The sequence below is a fragment of the Staurois parvus genome, unplaced genomic scaffold (genome assembly GCF_062004578.1).
Source record: "Staurois parvus isolate SC_StPar_1 unplaced genomic scaffold, SC_StPar_1.0 ptg001045l, whole genome shotgun sequence".
Lineage (NCBI taxonomy): Eukaryota > Metazoa > Chordata > Amphibia > Anura > Ranidae > Staurois > Staurois parvus.
Genome location: NW_028318841.1, coordinates 2,670,029 through 2,689,391, shown reverse-complemented (window position 1 = coordinate 2,689,391; position 19,363 = coordinate 2,670,029). Strand labels below are relative to the sequence as shown.

The window sequence follows — 19,363 nt, the reverse complement described above, 5'->3', positions numbered from 1 at the left end:
ATGACTGGCTGCAGCTCTAACAGGGTACTGTACCTTTACATTATACATACTATTTTAGGTGCTGCCTAGTCTGTGCAAAAATTGTGTTACCTTCCCAACATGTGAACCTGTATGAAACATCAATCCAAATTCAATGCATCACTACAAATACTACATACAAATATAAAAACATTGATTATTTTTTATATTTGTATGTAGTGTTTATGAGTGAAGCATTGAATTTGGATTGATGTTTCATATAGTTTCACATGTTGGAAAGGTAACACAATTTTTACACAGACTAGGCAGCGCCTAAAATAGTATACAAAACAGTGCAAAAGGCTCAAAAAAGTAAAAAACAAAAATGTACTTTTAAACATTTTAACGTATAGTGTGCTTGCAGGACTACATATCAAAGACACCCTGATAGAGGCAGACAAACCAAGTAGCAATATGATAAGAAAGAATGTATATATGTTGAGCAACCATAATGTCAGTCAAAGTGGTTTCATAAACGTTTTGTTTTTTTGCATGAGGGCCTCTGCAAATTGTCTGCCACTGCTCATGTTGCTTATTTTAGTGTCAAGTTTGCTAGGAAACCTAAAGCGGAGCTCCACCCAAAAGGAGAAATTCCGCTTTAAGCCTTTGTCCCCTGCTCCCTATTAAGGAGTGGCACCTTTGGGAAGTGGGGGCACCCGAATTTGACAGGTACTCGCTCCCACTTCCATTGCGATCGCCTAGGCGATCAGAAGCGGAAGTTGTCCTCCCCTTCTCCCTTCCCATAGTCTTCTGGGACATGTGACAGGTCCCAGAAGACTACGGGGCCATTTGCAAAGCACAGCGCTTCTCGCACATGCGCAGTGGGCACCCAAGCCGCAAGCTGTCACAGCCGGGTGCCCACAATGAAGATGCTGGCGCCAGGGAGAGAAGACGGCCAGTGAAACCAACGGTGGTGAGGACACCGCTGGACCGAGGGACAGGGAAGTAGCTGTATTTTAAGAGTAAGCAGCTACAGTTTTTGTAGATGCTGACTTTTTTTTTTCTCAGGTGGAACTCCGCTTTAAGGTGCCCACAGATGTCTATGAACTATTAGATGTACATTCGCAATCCAACCATCCCTAGTTGGATTGTCAACCCCTCATGACCATTGCCCGAAGGGTTGACAAACACAAACATACAGCTCTGCTGAACATAAATGTTCACAAGAATGAGGAGGGTGTGCTGGAAGAGGCTGCCAGTCCCAGTGGGGAACAATATGGATCAAGAGAGTTCCTTTAGTCTACCCCAGCTGGTCCTCCGACAGGGGCTAGCCGTAATGATGAATCACATGGACATGACATTGTTGCCTAATCTTGCTGGAAATGGTAATTTTATACCTTTAGCTGAGGGCCTCTGTCTATCCAGGTGTGAATCAAATGCCCTATATGTAATGCACTGGTCTTATGGGAGGTCATCAATATCACCAATCGGTAAATGCGGTTAGCCTTCTATTTCATTGTTTTATTTTTTAATTCTATGTACTATAATGGGTCATATATCCATAATGTGTTCTGGGCCTATTTTTTCTCTATTTTTTAAATGTATACTTTGTCTCCCTGAAGAAGCAGGCTTTGTCCCATAAAACTTGTTGGAGTAACGAACAAAGTATCCACTTGTACTTAAATGGTGAAGCAATTAACAGAGTATTTTATTGGCACCAAAGATGTCATTAATCATTCTAAGAGTATCATTATTTCAATCTGTGATTTATTGTCAGTAGGCTACATTTTGTAGTACTGTCTGTCCAACACATTTGGGCCTATTATGATCTATGTGTCGTGTTGTCATGCCCCACCAATATGGTGGTTTTTTTAACTAATAAAAGGCGGTAAACTTCTTCAACTCTTTTATCTTATTTTTGTATAGTTGTTGTTATATATGGTTTGGTACCTTAAAACCCCATTAGCTTTTTTGGTTAGGGTTTTATTTACAATGTCTTTGGTTACTTTTACTTTCTGGATCTCTGAGCTATGTTCATATAACTCTCAACCAAAAGATTGGCTATAGAGTTCAACTCACCTTCGGAAATCTGATTGGGGGACACAGACAATAAAAATGTAATATAGTTTTCAATACTTCCGCACACTATCCTAAGGTAAGAAATCTTTTGGTTTTAGATATACTTTAAGATCTGTCTGACTTGACAGGATGCATTCCATTTTGATAGTTCTAAAAATTAAGGTTACCATATAAGGACTGTTTAAATCACAGCCACCAGATAGCCAATCGCCTAACTTTCTGAAGAGTTACCTGTCAATATCAGGAGCAGTATGTGTCCTCTGGCTCCTTAAAATTGCCTGTTGGCTCCAAGATTCAACTCATCAATTCCTGTATTATTAAAAAAAAATGGCCAGCCCTGTATTTAAATAGCTATTTTTGGCACACACAAACTAATTTTTTTTTTAGCTATAAAGGGAAAAAATGCAGGATGTATAAAACAGAATTCCAACTGCAGTTAGCAGGAGCAATTCAAAGCTGGAAACTCATCACAGCAGGAATAAATTAATTGGCATAGATGGTCAAGGCACACGGAAAGTATTTCTGGTAAAGTGAAGGCAATCATGAATGACAATAGTTGCCCTTGTTCAGGGATACATTCTAAAGCTGAGGGGGCTGACATTTTGCATAATATTGTTATTTACAATCTATTGCTTAGTTATGTGCTCTTCTACATAAACACATTTAATAGAAATACAAAATAGACATAAGGCAAGAATAGGAAGGAGGTGATGTTTTCACTAAAGATGTTTTAACCTTGAAAAAGGTAGAAGCAAAGCGTGAGATAATTTGGTTTTATAGCTGAAATAATTTTTAACAAAGACTCACAACAAAGGTGGACGTTTTGGAAAAAATGCAGCTCAGAGGTAATGGTCTTAAGAAAATAGGGCTTAACTGAATTACCTTGATTAACCAGAGGATGGGCTCATCAATACAAATCCTATAGTATCTATGAACATGAGAGGACAGAAGCTCAATCTAGCATCCATCCCTTCTTGTCTCTCCTTAAGGATAAATGTATAAGCTCCCCTAAACCGAGCTTTTAAGTTTTTGCACCTGATGGCAGCATGTTTGCCGCTGGATGCCTGGGTCATGTTTTCATGTCCGATGATCAGATCCCTTTTTTCTGTGTACAGTGCACATGTGCAGTAGTAGCCTGTTAAATGGCCTACAGACATCTGATGACTCCTCTTTCAGCTGTTTTTGGTTATGAAGGCTATGAAGGCTTTGGTTATGAAGGCTAACATGCACATGCAAGCCAACAACTCTCAAGAGGAACGCCTATTGGGAAAGTTTGGAAACCTGCTTCAATCACAATTGTTCCCCACAGTTGGCAGCATGCACCAGTCACTCCCCTTACAAACCATTGCCATAATTGAAACCCTTGCAGGTTTAAAGAATACACTTCAGTGGCCAGATATGTGGCCAGGAAATACAACCGCCCTAATTATGAACACTGTTTAGGAAAGGTGTTCTTTACTGTTCGTTTTTCTTTGCGAGACACTCTTGTATTGTCTGTTAGAGTTCACGTTCTTGTGTGATTATTTGCTTGTGTACTCCCTTTCCCTGCATGCTTCTTTTCTTTACAGAAGAGCTCTGGGAAATCAGTCACTTTTTTTAAAATGTACCAACTAACAATGGTTAGGTGCAGACCACATTTTTACTGAGAGCCAGATCTTCTGGTTTCAGATCCAGCTGCTTTAGCATTGTGTACAGCCACTCTGCCCACCCCCCTCATCTACTATTGCCTAATCACAGAATGCTATGCATTATGTGAACTAATTCACAAAATACAAAGCCTTCTGTGAATGGACAGCTGGGGGGACGGGTGGGCAGAGCGTCTGTGTGCGAAAGCATCATGGCTCCTGTCAGAGTGGGAGAAGTATAATAATAGCTGTACTCCTGGACAGTAGTAAAACTGTAAATTGCAAATAAAAGACATAAGTCCATGAGGTGTCATACACCTTGCTTTGACATAACTCATTATAATTTGGCACATTTTAAAGTGTAAGTGAATTCCTGGAGTTCTGCTTTTACTGTTGCTTTGTTGCCCTCTACACCATCAGCATTCTATATGCCTTTATGTATTTTTTTTCCACATTTCCACATCGATCAAGCTGTCCAGACAAACAGACAGTGCATGACACAGGATTACCAAAAACTTTAAAGTTTCTAAACAGAGCACAGCAGTTTCCCTTTCAGACACTGTGGGGAAGATTTACTACAACTGGTGCACACAGAATCTAGTGCAGCTGTGCATTGTAACCAATCAGTTTCTAACTTCAGCTTGTTCAGTTAAGCTTTGACAATAAAATCTGGAAGCGGATTGATTTCTATGCACAGCTGCACCAAATTCTGTGTGCACCAGTTGTAGTAAATCTCCCTCTGTGGGACTATTCAGTGACTCATTCACATGTATGAAGTTAGTGTATGTCTAGCCAAAACTTTTTAGTCTAGATTTGCATACAGTAGCAAAAAGTTAAAACCATTGACAGGTCTTTTTTTTTGGTGCTGTCTATATCTCATTGTGGGGACATTCCTTCACAACCTGTCCTGTAGACACTATAGGAAGTGAGAGGAAGGCTCTCCAATTGTCTGAGACAGTTGTTACCAAAACAAGGGTCTCCCATTGGCATTTTTTTCTATGTTCCTTTTCTAGCAGCAAACCAAAATTTTGTATTCTATAGAGCCTTATATTGCTGGAATTGTGGACTCAGGACCTTAGCTGTCTAAAGCTGGCCATAAAGTGATCGAAATTCTTCTGGTTTAGTGTGCAATTTCCATTCAGCAGAAGTTGATGGCTTGATCAACTTCTTTTAAAAGGGACATGTTGGAAGTTTTTTCATTGATCATGGCTGCAGCCACTGATCAGTGAATTCTGACAGCAGTGGGTGCAGATATATTGTCCTTGTGGGGAGGGGGGGGGGGGGGGGTCATCCATCCACCTTGTTTGCATGGATGGAGGAATCTGTTGGTTTTTCTTAGTTTATCCTGATGGCTGAATAAAAAAAAAACTAACAGTGGCCAGCTTAAGTTCTCTATGCAGTTCTAACAACTTCTAGCCAAAACAGTGGGAGCGGTACAGTATAAAACTAGCAAAAATGTAAAGGAAAAAAAATTATTAAAACTAACGACCAGGGGACTGTAAAGTTGTTATATTTCCAAAAGGGACATGGTTCATCCATAGCTAAAAAAACGCAAACAATTTTTTTTTCCCACTGCTCAGCTATCAAGAAACACTACCCTCTGAAATACTGTATTTACAATGTGTTGGGAAATGGAGTGAAGTTGTGGAGTGACACTGCTAAAGTTTTTGGCGCTGTGGGGTTAGAATAAATGGCACCCTAAGCTGGTTAATTCCAGTGGTGAAAGCATCTGTCTAACAACAATCCAGTACCAAGCTAATGAGAGCCAGATCCATACTCTCTGGTGAAACCACTAGCTAATGGGCAACAACTAAATGCTAGGAAATCTGCACTTGAACAGAAAGACAAACTGAAACTGGTGAACATCCTCTAAATCTGGAAAATGCTGTTAGAAAACCTACTTAAAACAGTCGCTCAACATGACCTGTTTTGCCAGCTGATCATCTCAAGTCTGCAACTATTACAACTACCTACAAAAACACATTTTCAACTCACTAAACAGACTCATGACCATTACAATATCTGAAATCCTGGCAAGCACCCCATCTGTCTCCTACAGTCATCCAGGAATGCTGGACTGGTCATAGGAAAGCCTAAGGTCTTGATAAAACCTTGAGGGAATGAAATGGTCTGTTTGGCTACTCTACTTGTGGTGGAGTTCCATCCTCTTTGTGGCTTTTACTGTCTCTCTCGCTCTCTGTTCCATTATTGTTTCGCTGTCATGCTGCAAATGGGGACCACAAGATGAACCTAGTTAACTAGGTTTTCAGTAACAATAGCCCTTGTTATCTATATCTTTGGACTTCAAAATCCTTGTCCTTGTTGTTTGTTAGGAAGTGATACAAGAAAATAAGAGGGCACAGTGGGGCAACAGTGCAGTAAGTTGGCAAGAGATGAATTACCAATAACAAGCACAAATACAGCCAAAGTGAAAAACAGAAACAGCAAAAGCAGAGAGAAACTGGAGGTTAATATGCTACACTAACATAATAACTTTGACTAAAATGGAGTACATATGTGCAATTGTTAACCTTAGCTTGTAAAACGCTAATATAGCAAACATTTAAAAAGCATTCAAAAACACTAGCCAGCTTTCACAGTTAGAATTTGCCTTGTAAGTGTTATTGTCCTCATCCTATTACAAGGTAGATATCGACAGTTTTGTTGTGAAAAAGTTTTTTGGAGTAGCTCTGACATAAGTCAAATAAAAGGAACTTATGTAAATTAAGTACGCATAAATTTGAGATGATTTTCAGTACATAAAATAGCAATAAGTACTGGCCATCATCTAATTCATATCCTTAAATTATAAATGATAAAATTATTTTTTAATGACTCTTGTCCCCTAGCAACCAGCCATGTATCTTCTTATAAATATCTAGTCCATGTTTTAGTAGAAAAGTCCAGGAACTTTGTGCTTTTCATAGATTTCAAATAATCTATATATGAAATATGCTATCGCTGCCAATGTGTGCAAGACACCATGAAATTCAAAGAAGACCAGTCAAGTAAAATGTGAAATTCAATATAAACGTAAATTAATAAAACAGTAATCAACTGATACGTGGGCTTAATGTATGCATTTTTTTTATGGCAAAACAAAATTAGGTTTACCTTTTATTATACAAATATATTGGGTATATTTTTTGCCTGGTTTGGGCACCTTGTTAGACAATATGACCTTTATAAGACAATATATGACAAGCCAGAGTTAATATAAATGTTGTCTTCTGACTTGGTGTGTTTCCAGTTTTTGAAATTCACAGCTAGAAATAGCCCTGACCATAGTCTAAACCATGATCCCATTCTAGAGGACCCAACACAAAGCAATTTAGAGAAATAACATTTTTTTGGTCTAATCAGCCAAAGTTGAAGCTTTGAAGTTTGAACAAAGTTTTGCTTAAGGCAGCTCTAGCCTAACAAGGTCTGCTAAGATGTGTGACAGGACAATGCTATGTCGTAGTGGAAAATGGTAGTTAGAGTGCAGTTTTGCAGTTGAGACTGGATTGTAGGATCATAAAAGATTTGTCACCTATTGTTCTCATCCATACAGGGTGAGGGGCTCCAGGACACACAAAGAAGAAACAAGGTTGGTTTTCTCACTTGGTAAATCCTGGTTTGGGTCCTGGAATTTGGAGGCTCCATGTAGACTTGGGAGGGATAAAGTTTCTAACTCTAGATCAACATTTTGTGAGCAATCCCACTGATTGTGCACAATGTCTTTTGGGTTGGCTGTAACTGTGCCCTAGGATTTATTGGGTTTGATTTACTAAAACCGGAGAGCGCAAAATCTGGTGCAGCTGTGCATGGTAGACAATCAGCTCCTAACTTCAGCTTGTTTAATTAGGCTTTGAAAAAAAAAAACCTGGAAACTGATTGGTTCCTTTGCAGAGCTGCACCAGATTTTGCACTGTCAAGTTTTAGTACAACAGGCTCTGTTGAGGAGTCAGCTGGAATCAATGCATGCACGCATACAAGCCTATGAAAGCACAGGTCCTGTCTTAAGAATCAGACAAGAGCTTGAGGATTGAGACCAGAGCAGCAGCACTGGAAGTGAAGAATTAATTTGTGGCAGAGAAATACTGTAATCCCCCCCCCCCCCCGAAGGTAACTAATGTGTTGTTTTGAACTTTCTTTTAATAAATGAGGGCCAGGAAAGCCCTAAAAAGATTTTTCTGAGTGGATTGTGTCCTTAAAGTGCTGCTTTGAACTAATCCTTCCACAAATGTTGGTTACACAAATTAGATACAATACCCACCCCCTCTCCCCAAGCTTGGGCTATTATTACCAGAACATTTGGTTTCAGTTGTGCATTTTATGTAATTTTATGTAGCTATCATTTAGTACAACTACAGAAGCATTTTATGTTTAAAAACATTTCCAAAACAAACAGGCAATTTTTGCTAGTTCTTGTCCCTGTATATCTGCATTTATGCCTATGCATGACATGATCCTGTGGCCCACAAACAAACCCATTAACCATTTTACACTGAGGTACTGAACATGTACAAGTGACACACTGGGCACTTAAATTGCTTTTCCTGTGGATGGATAAGACATTTGCAACTAAAAACTTTTCTATGATCTGTTTTAAAAAAAACGCCCAGTTGTTGATGAAAAAAGGAAATCAGAATGTGGGCCCTGTAGTTATAAAAAGACACAGAACAGTTAACTTAAAGAAAGCCAGCCACAAAAGAAACAGAAAGCTGGTAAATCTGTGACTACTTGATTAGAGAATTAGCAAAAATGACATTTCTGCTGTAAGACTTTAGACCGCTTTTCTTTGGTTGACATACCACACTTTTCAGCATCTAAGTGTGTTCAATAACACTTCAGCATCTCGAAGAATAAACCCACTTGTGGCCACTTGGTACATGAACAGCACATAGTGATGAGGGATAAATAAGTTATGTTTCGATTACAAAAGGGATGCACTTCAAAAAGAGGAGAAGGAGATTGTTGGCAGGAGTTAAAGCAATGCAAAACTAAAAACATTACAGGGGTGAAAATCTGGTTTGCAGCTCAATGATTTAAAACAGATTAATGTGTATATTGCAACTTCAATTATGGTGCACATGTAGCCATGTAACCCAGAACTACATATACACGCACACACACTTTTTATATTAGATATATCATGGAGATGCGCAAGATTACAGTAAACATTAAAGCCCAGCTTCAGGCAAAACTTCCCAAAGGTTTAGAACTTCTTACATATTTATTTTATTAGCTGTAGCTGTTTTATCTCTGTGACATCAGGATAAGCAATGAGGAGAACCAGAGGGGTCACCAGAAACAACAAGGTTCAGACAACAATAAAAACCTGCCTGAGGCTCTATCCCTTCCCCAATCTGCTATTAAAATATTGTTGTTGCTATTTGTGTTCCCATTGCAGAAATTTCACATCCTTGTCTCCCTGAGAAAAGAAAAATAAATTTCTCCAACAGGAAAATGGATGGCAAAAAAACCTTGCATACATTTAAACCCTTTAAGACCCCATCTAAATCCAACAAAAGAATATCGTCAGAAGTGTTGGCTTTAATTAAACCTCATGCAAAATACAGTAAGCCCTCATCACTAAACCAGATATGGTGTCCATCCGCTTCACACCATTATTATCACCACTAAATTACATGCTGTGCTTCCACACTGCCGAGAAGACCAACAATGGGAAAAAAACCCTCACCATTCAGTTTTAGACTTCTATCTTTAGTCCCTTGATCCTTCTATCACCCACTGATTTGCTAAAAATGGAATTTGGAGTAGTGACTGCTACTAGTCTTCTTTCATGCCTGTGGTGTAGGTGTTCAGGAAAACACGAGAGCCTTCAGATATGCACTCAAAAAGCCAAATACAATATGAAACATGCCTCTAAATGGAGCATAGTTTCTCATCTAACCTAACAATAGGCAAACAATTCAGCTGAGCGTATGCATTCGTCCAAGATGCAAAAATGCAAAAAGACAGCAACCCAATTAAAATAAATAGATTTCTGTTAAGACAGCACTTAAATGTTCTGATTGTTTTTTATGCATTACTGAAGTTTATACTTTACACTGCTGTTTAAATTACTTTATTGCATTGTAAAAGAAGCCTAATTCTTTGTCATTATCTACATTCTTGCAGTGAAATATTTTATTTTCTGTTTCAACTATTAGAAAAATATCAACATATTTATTATGGGATGTGTTACGGCTGCTCAGATTAGCTATTTCAGTTTTATGTGGGTGTGGGTGGGCTGAATCACCCTCTAGCTTCTGCTAACACTTGGGGACCCTAACGGAAAAATCGTCCTATGGAAGTATCTTGGTCTGCCAAATCCTTCTGGCATTTTGAGGGCAATCAAGGTAGTCTAACGCCTCTATCTGAAATACATGAGATCTAAAATAAGTGAATAAACTGCGAATTCAGGTAAGACCACCTTGTTGTGGCTAAAGCAGGCTAGTGGATCGGGGAACAAATGTGGAGATGTCTGATCTGACTCTGGCATCCCAGAGCTTAAACCTTTGCACCATTCCAGTGCTGCAGTTTCTGCTAGACTCTACCATTCAACACTTCTGGGAGTCCCAAAGTCTGTGTTCCCTGCCACACAATGTGGTTGCATCTTCCTAACCTCATTTCTCTGTTGTGTCCTGTAGTGACACAGGTTGTGGCATAAGGAATCAGAGAGCACAGTGATACATGCATGTTATACTCCCAGAAGTGTTAAGTGCATAAAAGCCTAGCCGAGGCTGTGGCGCTGCAATTGAGCAAAGACAGGAGACACAAGATATCGGACATGAGTATATTTCCTCCTATTGCAGGTAGCCACCAATTTTTTTAGTCAACTGACAATGTATGCAATATGAACACCAATGCATAATTTATTTTTTATAAGAGAACATCCAACCAAAACTAAAACGTGTTTTGCCTGAAGTTGGGCTTTAACATTATGACCAGAGAGTTATTTTTTTTACTAGTGTCCTTTGCAGAGGTTATGCTTCTATAGAATATGAGACACACAGAGGGCAGGCAATATTGCTCTAGAATCAGGTTACATGGAGCCTATTCATTCTGTGTTTATATCTCCATCAGTCTTTAAAAAAAAACGTAGTCCACTTCCAAACAGGATTCCTTATATACCAGGGCCAGATAATAAAAAAAAGGCAATGTAGGCAGAAGACTCATCTACAAGCTCAAGGCTCTTGTAGGATCCAGGGGGATAGACTAATTAGACAAAACTGTGCACCAGCCTGTCACATCACATGAATGGACTTGTAGGCAGTTGGTGTCTGATGGAGACATCCCAGAACAGACCATGTAAATGCTGCAGCCTCTTTGTACCTATTGCAATCCCTTGTCAATGGAAGGGATTGGGAGGGGGTAAAGCCTAGGGCCCACTCTGCTTTAATCCGTCTCTGATATACCAATATACCAACATTCTTGTAAAACAAAATTCACAAGTAATACATGTATTTAAGACATGTCACAACCTATTTAAATTAGGACAATAGGAATGTTTCCATAACACAAACATTGGCTGCAAACCAGGAGACATCAATGAATGTATGACAACAGATTTTCATGTATGCAGTTTGTAGGACAAGGAATCCATGCACTTGATGGTTACATGCAAAGCAAGAAGGTCAAAGGTCCAAGTACCAGGTCAAGGGTGGCCTTGCGGGGTCGCTTCAGTGATGTAACAGCTGGCTGAGTCTTAATTAGCAGGCAGGGAGCACATGATGGCAATGGGCCAATAGTGATCAAGCACAACAACAAAAAACAGCAAGCAGAGGTGCGTCATAAGAAGAGCGACATTGTGGACAGGTGAAAAGAAGAAAAAAAGAATGCATTATACAATGTATTAAAAACTAAGCATGCGTTGAATGGTGACTATTGTTAATGCAATATATTAAAACAAAACAAGCTTTATTTGATACAAGAAGGCAACAACCAATGACATTATTTTGCTCGTCTTACTTATTTCATAAGACGGCAATAAATGGGGTGATTACAAGTGAATTGAGTTATCCTATGCTTTTGATTTTAATCAATCAATACTGTTGCCATATAGGCCTTGGTCAGGCAAGCTGGAAATAATACAGCGGACCATTCTATAACCTCTTGTGAAAATCGTTATCTTCATTAAATGTGACACCCAGTAGTCAATAGGTTGCATTAATGGTGTGAATATGACTTAAGTTAATAATGGTGGCTGCTTTAGAATTTGCAAAAAATCAATCTATACAGATGCACAACAACTAAAAGCATTTAAACTGCAGAGGGTTATATTTTATGTGAATGAATGGAATACACACAATGCATGTTACTTATGTATCTTAATTCTACATCATTTTTTGATACCATACCTAAACAAGATGAAAGTGCATGATACAATTATCTGTTCTTCTAAAATATAATAACAGTAATAATGATCCTTGTTAATCTGCCGACCCCTGGCCTTGCTTACTGGAAAGTTAAAAGGAGAACTGTATGTTGAACAAGAAAACTGACTAGAATTTGAAGTAACGTTAAAGCTGAACTCTGTGCAGATATAAAATACACAAACTAATGCAGCGCTGCAACTAATACCTCTTTACATTTTTGTATGCAAATAGTGTATGCAGCGGGGGACTGACAACTCATGGGGCCCCCGGGCAATAGGGGATCATGGGGCCCCTGTGTCCTTGCCAAAACTCAAAAAAGCCTATGAAAAAGGTACCAGGGGCATCTCATGGGGCCCCCTACTGACCCCAGGCCCTCGGGCCATGCCAGAGTTTCCAAATGGTCAGTCCACCCCTGAGTGTACGTATTTGAATTTGACCTGGTGTCAGACTCATGCCAACTACAAAAGCACTCTGGCTCAGAGTGAAATGAGAAGCACAAAGAACAAGTCAGTTGAGCTGAAGTGTTCATGTACATCCTGATAGGAGCACAAAAAGAACACAGAGAGATGAGCTCATCAGCCTGCTGCTTCTCCTTTCACTCTCCAATCACGGGCTTGGGGAGAGCATTGCAAAGAAGCATCAGGTCTACCCTGCCAGACAGGGATCTGCTGTGTGGTAGAGCTACAAAAATCCTAGGACTGGATGGACAGGAATACAAATTCTCTGTCAACTAAAACATTTCCCATATGTGTATTTCGTAAGTATATTTAGCTATTTTGCCTGGAGCTCAGCTTTAAGATTTAACCACTGGGCATTTGTCCAAGTCCCATATAAGTACCTGTGCTAAAATGTAAAAACAAAGCACCTGAACTCATTGCTCTGGTTGTATAAGGACGTGTTCACTGTTATTGGTGATGTCAAGTCATTGTGCAATTGACAGCTTTGTGAGGACATTTTAGGACAAAATTTGATATTGAATACAAAAACTGACATATGTAAATACCTATTTTAAAGCTTAGCTTACTCTTATGTTTTGTCTAAAGTTCTCCTTTAATGTGCATCTGGTGGTGGACAAAGCATCAGTGATAATTAACATGTTTGTTTATTGTGCAGAACAGCTATATCGGAGGAGAAATGTGTACAGTGCACCAAGAAGGCAATAGAAACAGACACAGAAACAGAGCTGTTCACACAGGCATGCACAGTTCACTTTCTTTCCATTCCACAGAACACTAAGCTGTGCATGCGTGGGTAGGGAACAAAGCAAAGTGCTCATTCATTAGTTGCTGGGGCCGCAGTTCCAACGCTCGGTATATCTAGGGTTGCCACCTCATCCCTTTAAACCCGAACACATATTAACTACACAGGTATTGAGGCTAATTTAATGCAGATAAGGCACTGAGTTTAATTACCACCTTAATCAGCCACAAAACCTGTGCAGTTAATATGTGTCTGGGTTTAAAGGGATGAGGTGGCAACTTTAGGTACATCCTGCCATCTTGCAGGACGGAGAAGGGAGGGCAATAGAATAAACAGTTTAAAAAGCAAGCATTCTATTTCAAATGAAGTACTGCATGTAAATGTACCAAGGATGCTGTAACATATTGGGACGTTTTATAATTAAAGGTGAACAAACCCTTTAAGTTCGGTCTAGGGGCGGACTGAGAACTCATGGTGCCCCAGGGCAATAGGGGATCATGGGGCCCCTGTGTCCGCGCCAACACCCAAAAAAGCCTATGAAAAAGCCAATGAAAGGTACCAGGGGCATCTCATGGGGCCCCCTACTGACCCTGGGCCCTCGGGCAGTGCCCGAGTATTCGAATGGTCAGTCTGCCCCTGGTTCGGTCTATTAATTTTCCCCGCAAATGATATCACTACTTCAGAGCTGGTGTGTGGCCCATGTGTCAGATAATGGCAGTTTACAGCAGAAACTTGCTAAGATAGATATTTAGCTTCAAAGTCTATCTATAGGCAAAACTGTATTTTAATATTTCACTAGGAAACGCTACAAATGTCTGTTTGTTTTTGCCGACTTTATCTGTCCGGGATACACTGCAGCAAGTGAGAGAAATCTCTTCAAAGTGGGGGCAATCCACTCTTAGGCCTCATTCACATGGGGTGTAGTAATGTGTACCACATGTGAGGACCATGTTTACCCACACAGGGATGCAGATGTGTTTTGTGCATCCCCATCTAGGCAGTCCCATGGATGCCTATGTGAACATAATGGTTGCACAGACACAGATGTTGTTCCCAATTTGACATCCATGTAGGTGTATGGCCCTGAACACATACTGTCTGTATTCAGGGTCGGGCATCCACATGGATGTCAAATTGGGAGCAGCAGATGTGTCTGTGCAGCCGCTGCGTCCCAAGAGACATCAATGAGGCTGCCTGCACAGGGCAGCATATAACACCTGTGCATCCCCATGCAGGTAAACACGGCCCTTGCATGGGGTACACATTGATATGTCCTGCATGAACGAAGCCTTACCTGTTCTCATTAAAATCTTTCTCTTTACCTCATTTTCAAGCTCCAAATATAAAAATGTCTGAATTTCACATTTCCCATTATACAACCATAACAGTCACCAGGACAAACTGAGAGGGTCAGTCTCCTCAGCAGAGACATAGACCACAAGAAAATGGTGGAAGTTCTAACCCCTCTGAAATATCCGAAACAAAAAAAGACACACATGCTTCTATTCCCCCTGAAGATATTAATTTTAATGAAGTATGTCGGAGGGGCACATAGTCTGCTGTTATTACGCCATGTGCGCTGGGTGCCAATACCGTTCTGTATGAACCTCCAACTGAGTACACTTGATGTCAATAAACCGGAGTTATCAAGCGATATTATACTATGTGTGGTGTGCTTCCTCTTTGATTTTATGGTCCGTGTTGGATGAATTGTGGAGCTGGAGATATCATTTTGGAGCATGTGTCCTGTAAGCCAGTGAGCCATCTGTGTGGGTCTGGAGTGAGCATCCATGGATCCTGAGAGCAATTAAGTCATGTCAAGTGCTATCTAAACTCCATTATAAAAGAGGTCAGACTACATGGTAAGGAGTTTGGCTATCTTTTCAAGTGGTGGTGAAGGATTAAACCACTGGTGTGCTAGCATGGGAGAAGATCGGCTCTTTGGGAATTAATACACTTTGCATGGGATATTTTGGGGCTGTATTTATTATGGACAATATTATTTGAAATGATTACATTGTTTGCGTGTTTGACTTAAAAGGCACAGTGTGCACAAATACGGTTTTAGAAGTTGCAATGGTATAATTTTGCACTTGTAAGGATAGAGCCATACACGAGAGATATAAAATTTGTTTGAAATATCTATATGTGGATATTTGTGTAGCCAGCTTTTATCTATTTTTATGCGTTTATTTTCTCTTTTTTTAATATATGAGGGCTATTGTGAATGTAACTGGTATAAAACACCAGTTGCAATGTAATGGGTTATTGATGTAGTTTCATTCCTCTAACGTTTAATGTATCTGATAACCTAGGGATTTGTTTAGCATACAGAATCTTGGCAATAAAACAAAAGTGTACCCATGTCACTAAGTGCACTTGCCATGTAACTATCATATACCTCAGGAGATCACAAACTGCTGGCTAGTCCCAATACACTATTTTAGTATGTAATGCTAAGAGCAAATGTCCTTACTTGTCCTCTAGGTGTTGACATACTCCTGTAAGACCATAGGTTATAGAGGCAGGGACATCAATTAACACTACATTGTTATGAAAACCTGCATACATGCAAACCTATCTTTTTTTAACCTTTACCCATTTTTGGACCCTAGTAATCCTTGTCCATTACCTTATCTTTAGAAATCTTGCAACGGAGACCCTGATCCCCAAGCTGCAGTAGCATTTAAAAGTGGTTGTAAAGGCTCAAGATTTTTTACCTTTATGCATTCTATGCATGAAGGTAAAAAACCTTATGTGTGGAGCTCCCTCTACCCCTAAAACTTACCTGAGCCCAATCTCCGGCTCCCTTGGGTGTCTCCCTCCTCGTTGGCTGATACAGCAGTGGTAACCATCGGCTCCCGCTACTGTCAACCTCAGCAGTAAGCCACACTCTGTGTGTGAATGAACACACAGAGCAGAGGCTCAAGAGTGATCCTTCTCTGGTGCCCCTATAGCAAGCTGCTTGCTATGGGGACATTAGGCAGGAGGGAGGGACCAGGAGCGCCAGCGGGGGGACCTGAGAACAGGAGGATCAGGGCTACTCTGTGCAAAACTATTGCACAGAGCAAGTGAGCATAATAGGCTTGTTATTTTTAAACAAAAAAAAAAATCAGCCTTTAATAGCACTTAAAGATATGCTAAATTGCACTTTAGCCACTTGCCCTCCAGAGAATTTACCCCCCTTCCTGACCAGGCCATTTTATGCAATATGGCGCTGCATTATGTTAACTGACAACTGGTCATGCAACATTGTACATAAATGAAATTTATGTCCTTCCCCCCCCCAAATAGAGCTTTCTTTTGGTGGTATTTGATCACCTGTGCGTTTTTAAACAAAAAGAGACTGACAATTTTGAAAAAAAGCCCCAATATTTTTTACTTTTTGCTATAAAACATGTCCAGTAAAAATTTTTTTAAAAAATCAAATTTTGTCATAAATTTAGGCCAAAATGTATTCTGCTACATGTCTTTGCTAAAGAAAAAATCCCAATAAATGTAAATTAATTGGTTTACGTGAAATTTATAGCGTCTACAAATGGCGGTATATATACTGGATTTTTTTTTTAACACTAGTAATGGCGGCGATCAGCGCATTATAGCAGGACTATGGGACCACGGCAAGCAATCTGACACTGGGGGGGAACTGACTAGCTGCCACTGACATCCCAATGACACTATTACAGTGATCAGTGCTAATAAAAAGCACTGACACTGTACTAATGATACTGGGCAGGAAGGGGTTAACATCTGGGGCGATCAAAAGGTTAACTTGTGCTGTTTTAGTGTGTGTACTGTGTGTGTTTTACTAGGGAAACATGCTGCTGTGTAATTCTCTGCTGCTGTGCTGGGAAATACACAGCAGCATGTTATTGCTTGCAGGAGAGAGACCTGTGTTGTTTATACACAGGTCTCTCCCCTGTCACTGTTTCTCGGCAATTGCCGGGTGCTGGTGGGGAATCTCTGCCTGGGACCCGTTGATTGACATCACAGCTTAGGCACGTTGAGGCGCATTTACCCATATTTAGGAGTGTCATGCTTTTTTTTGTGCTAAAATGCTCTTCTCTTGAATGCATTAGAGATGTTTTTTTCTGCCTGTAAACTCCTGAAAATGCATATGTGTACATGGACACATAGGCTAACATGGAGGGGTGCTTAGAGGCAGAAAACAAAAGTCAAATGACTGTAAAACAGGGTTTTGTGAACTCAAGTGTGCATGAGGCCCTAACCACACATTAAGAACTACAGGCGGATTGGGGCCAATAAGCAGGTTTGCATTTTAGAATTCGAGTTGACATAAATAGAAGATCTACTGCTGAGACTTTGGCAGGGGACCTGATTCTGTTAGCCCACTTGTCAAGTTTGAAACGCATGTCAAAGGTACTCCACTGGCTAACTTTCATAACAGAAATAACAGCATTCACAAATTTGTAAAAGTATCCATGTGTACCGAAGCAGCAATAGCTGATCGTATATTTAAAGTTTAACTAAAGGCAGATTTTTGTTTTTTTTTGTTTAAGTTATGAATAGAGTGAGAGGGATTAGAACACCTGTCATGTAGTGTTTTGCTGTCTGCACCCTGAGTCCCCTCAATGGGACACCGGTGACTAAAAAAAGAAAAAGACCTGAGAGTTGTTATAACACTCTTACTCACCCTTATCCAAAATGAAAAAAGAAAAAAAGGTTTGCCTTAAGGTCTACTTTAACTTTGCTGTGCAGACACGGATGCATGCCCATCTAGTATTTTAATGATTCTTCTCTTGGTCTCAGAGACCAAGAAAGGGGTGGGAGGCCAAATGTATCTTTGCTCGAATAGTCAAGATTTGCATGAAGGTATACCTTCCAATATCTCTGAATGTAGTGATCATTTAGATATGAGATTTTCACTCAAGATGAGCTCTTCTTCCACACTGCCCAGATGTATTTCTATTAAGGGTAACTCCACTTTAGTGGGGAAAAAACAGCAAATTAAAAAAAAAAATATATAGCAAGTACAATTGCTACACAAGTGATATTGTAATTGAATGTTATTAAAAGACACCTTTCCTTTTCTATCTGCTGCTGCTGTAATCTTCTGTAAAATTCAGTGCAATATGGCAACCTGGAGGCGTGCACAGATGATGTACAGAATGCCCCCCAGAAATGTCATTTCCTGCTTGTGTGGTTGGCTCACGGATTTTCCCAGAAATCTGTACTAAGGGCTTGTTCACACTTAACTACATTTCTACCTCTTCAAAAATGCCCCTATAGTGGTAGACATGAGTTAATGAGCTTTACTATGGGTGATCTACAAGCGTTAAAAACGCTCCCCCAAAGCCCTATGCACAGTTTTGAGGAGTTTTATAGGCGTTTTACAGGCATTAAACCACACTACAAATGCTAATAATAAAACTCTAATGGAATTAATGGCAGGAAAACGCCGACCAGGCGTTTGAGAAGCATTACCATAGGCTTGAATGGGAGGCGTTGAAAGGCTTCAACTCCTTCTGACTTGACATGAGGCTTCAATTTTGAAGCAACGCGACACTAACGCTTCATGTTTTGCTTATGTGAGCAGCACTGTGTGCTGCCCATAGTATCATTTCCATAAATTTTAGAGGAGCATTGAAAACGCCCCTCAAACGTCTGCTTTCAAAGCTAGTGTGAACTAAGCCAAAGATGCAAGTCAGATTTTGACCATCCCTTGAAACAAAAATGTCATTTTTGACGACACTCTCCCAAAGGGAAATCACATCTAAAGTGATGCAGACCCTGACACTTTCCTCAGAGCGCTGCAGGTGCAGCAGCTGATTGATGATTATAAAGTCACTCCCACACATATATTTCTTTAGAATAACAAAAGGTAGGTATCTGCAACAAGATTTGTGAAAATCCGTGCAATGTACATAGATCACCCAGAGGCAGGGTTGGACTGACAACTCATGGGGTCCCCGGGCAATAGGGGATCATGGGGCCCCTGTGTCCACACCCACACTCAAACCACACCCACAAAAGCCTATGAAAGGTACCATGGGCATCTCATGGGACCCCCTACTGAGCCCGGGCCCTCGGGCAGTGCCCGAGTACCCGAATAGTCAATCCGCCCCTGCCCAGAGGGCAATGTTTTTTTCTCAACAAAAGTGGAGTTACTCTTTA

General features: G+C 40.2%; 1 protein-coding gene across 4 annotated transcripts in view; it reads right to left on the bottom strand.

Annotated features, from left to right (window-relative positions):
* The window catches only part of MBNL3 (muscleblind like splicing regulator 3), a 207,054-nt gene that overhangs the window by 23,585 nt on the left and 164,106 nt on the right, over positions 1–19,363 (bottom strand). The window lies entirely within an intron of this gene.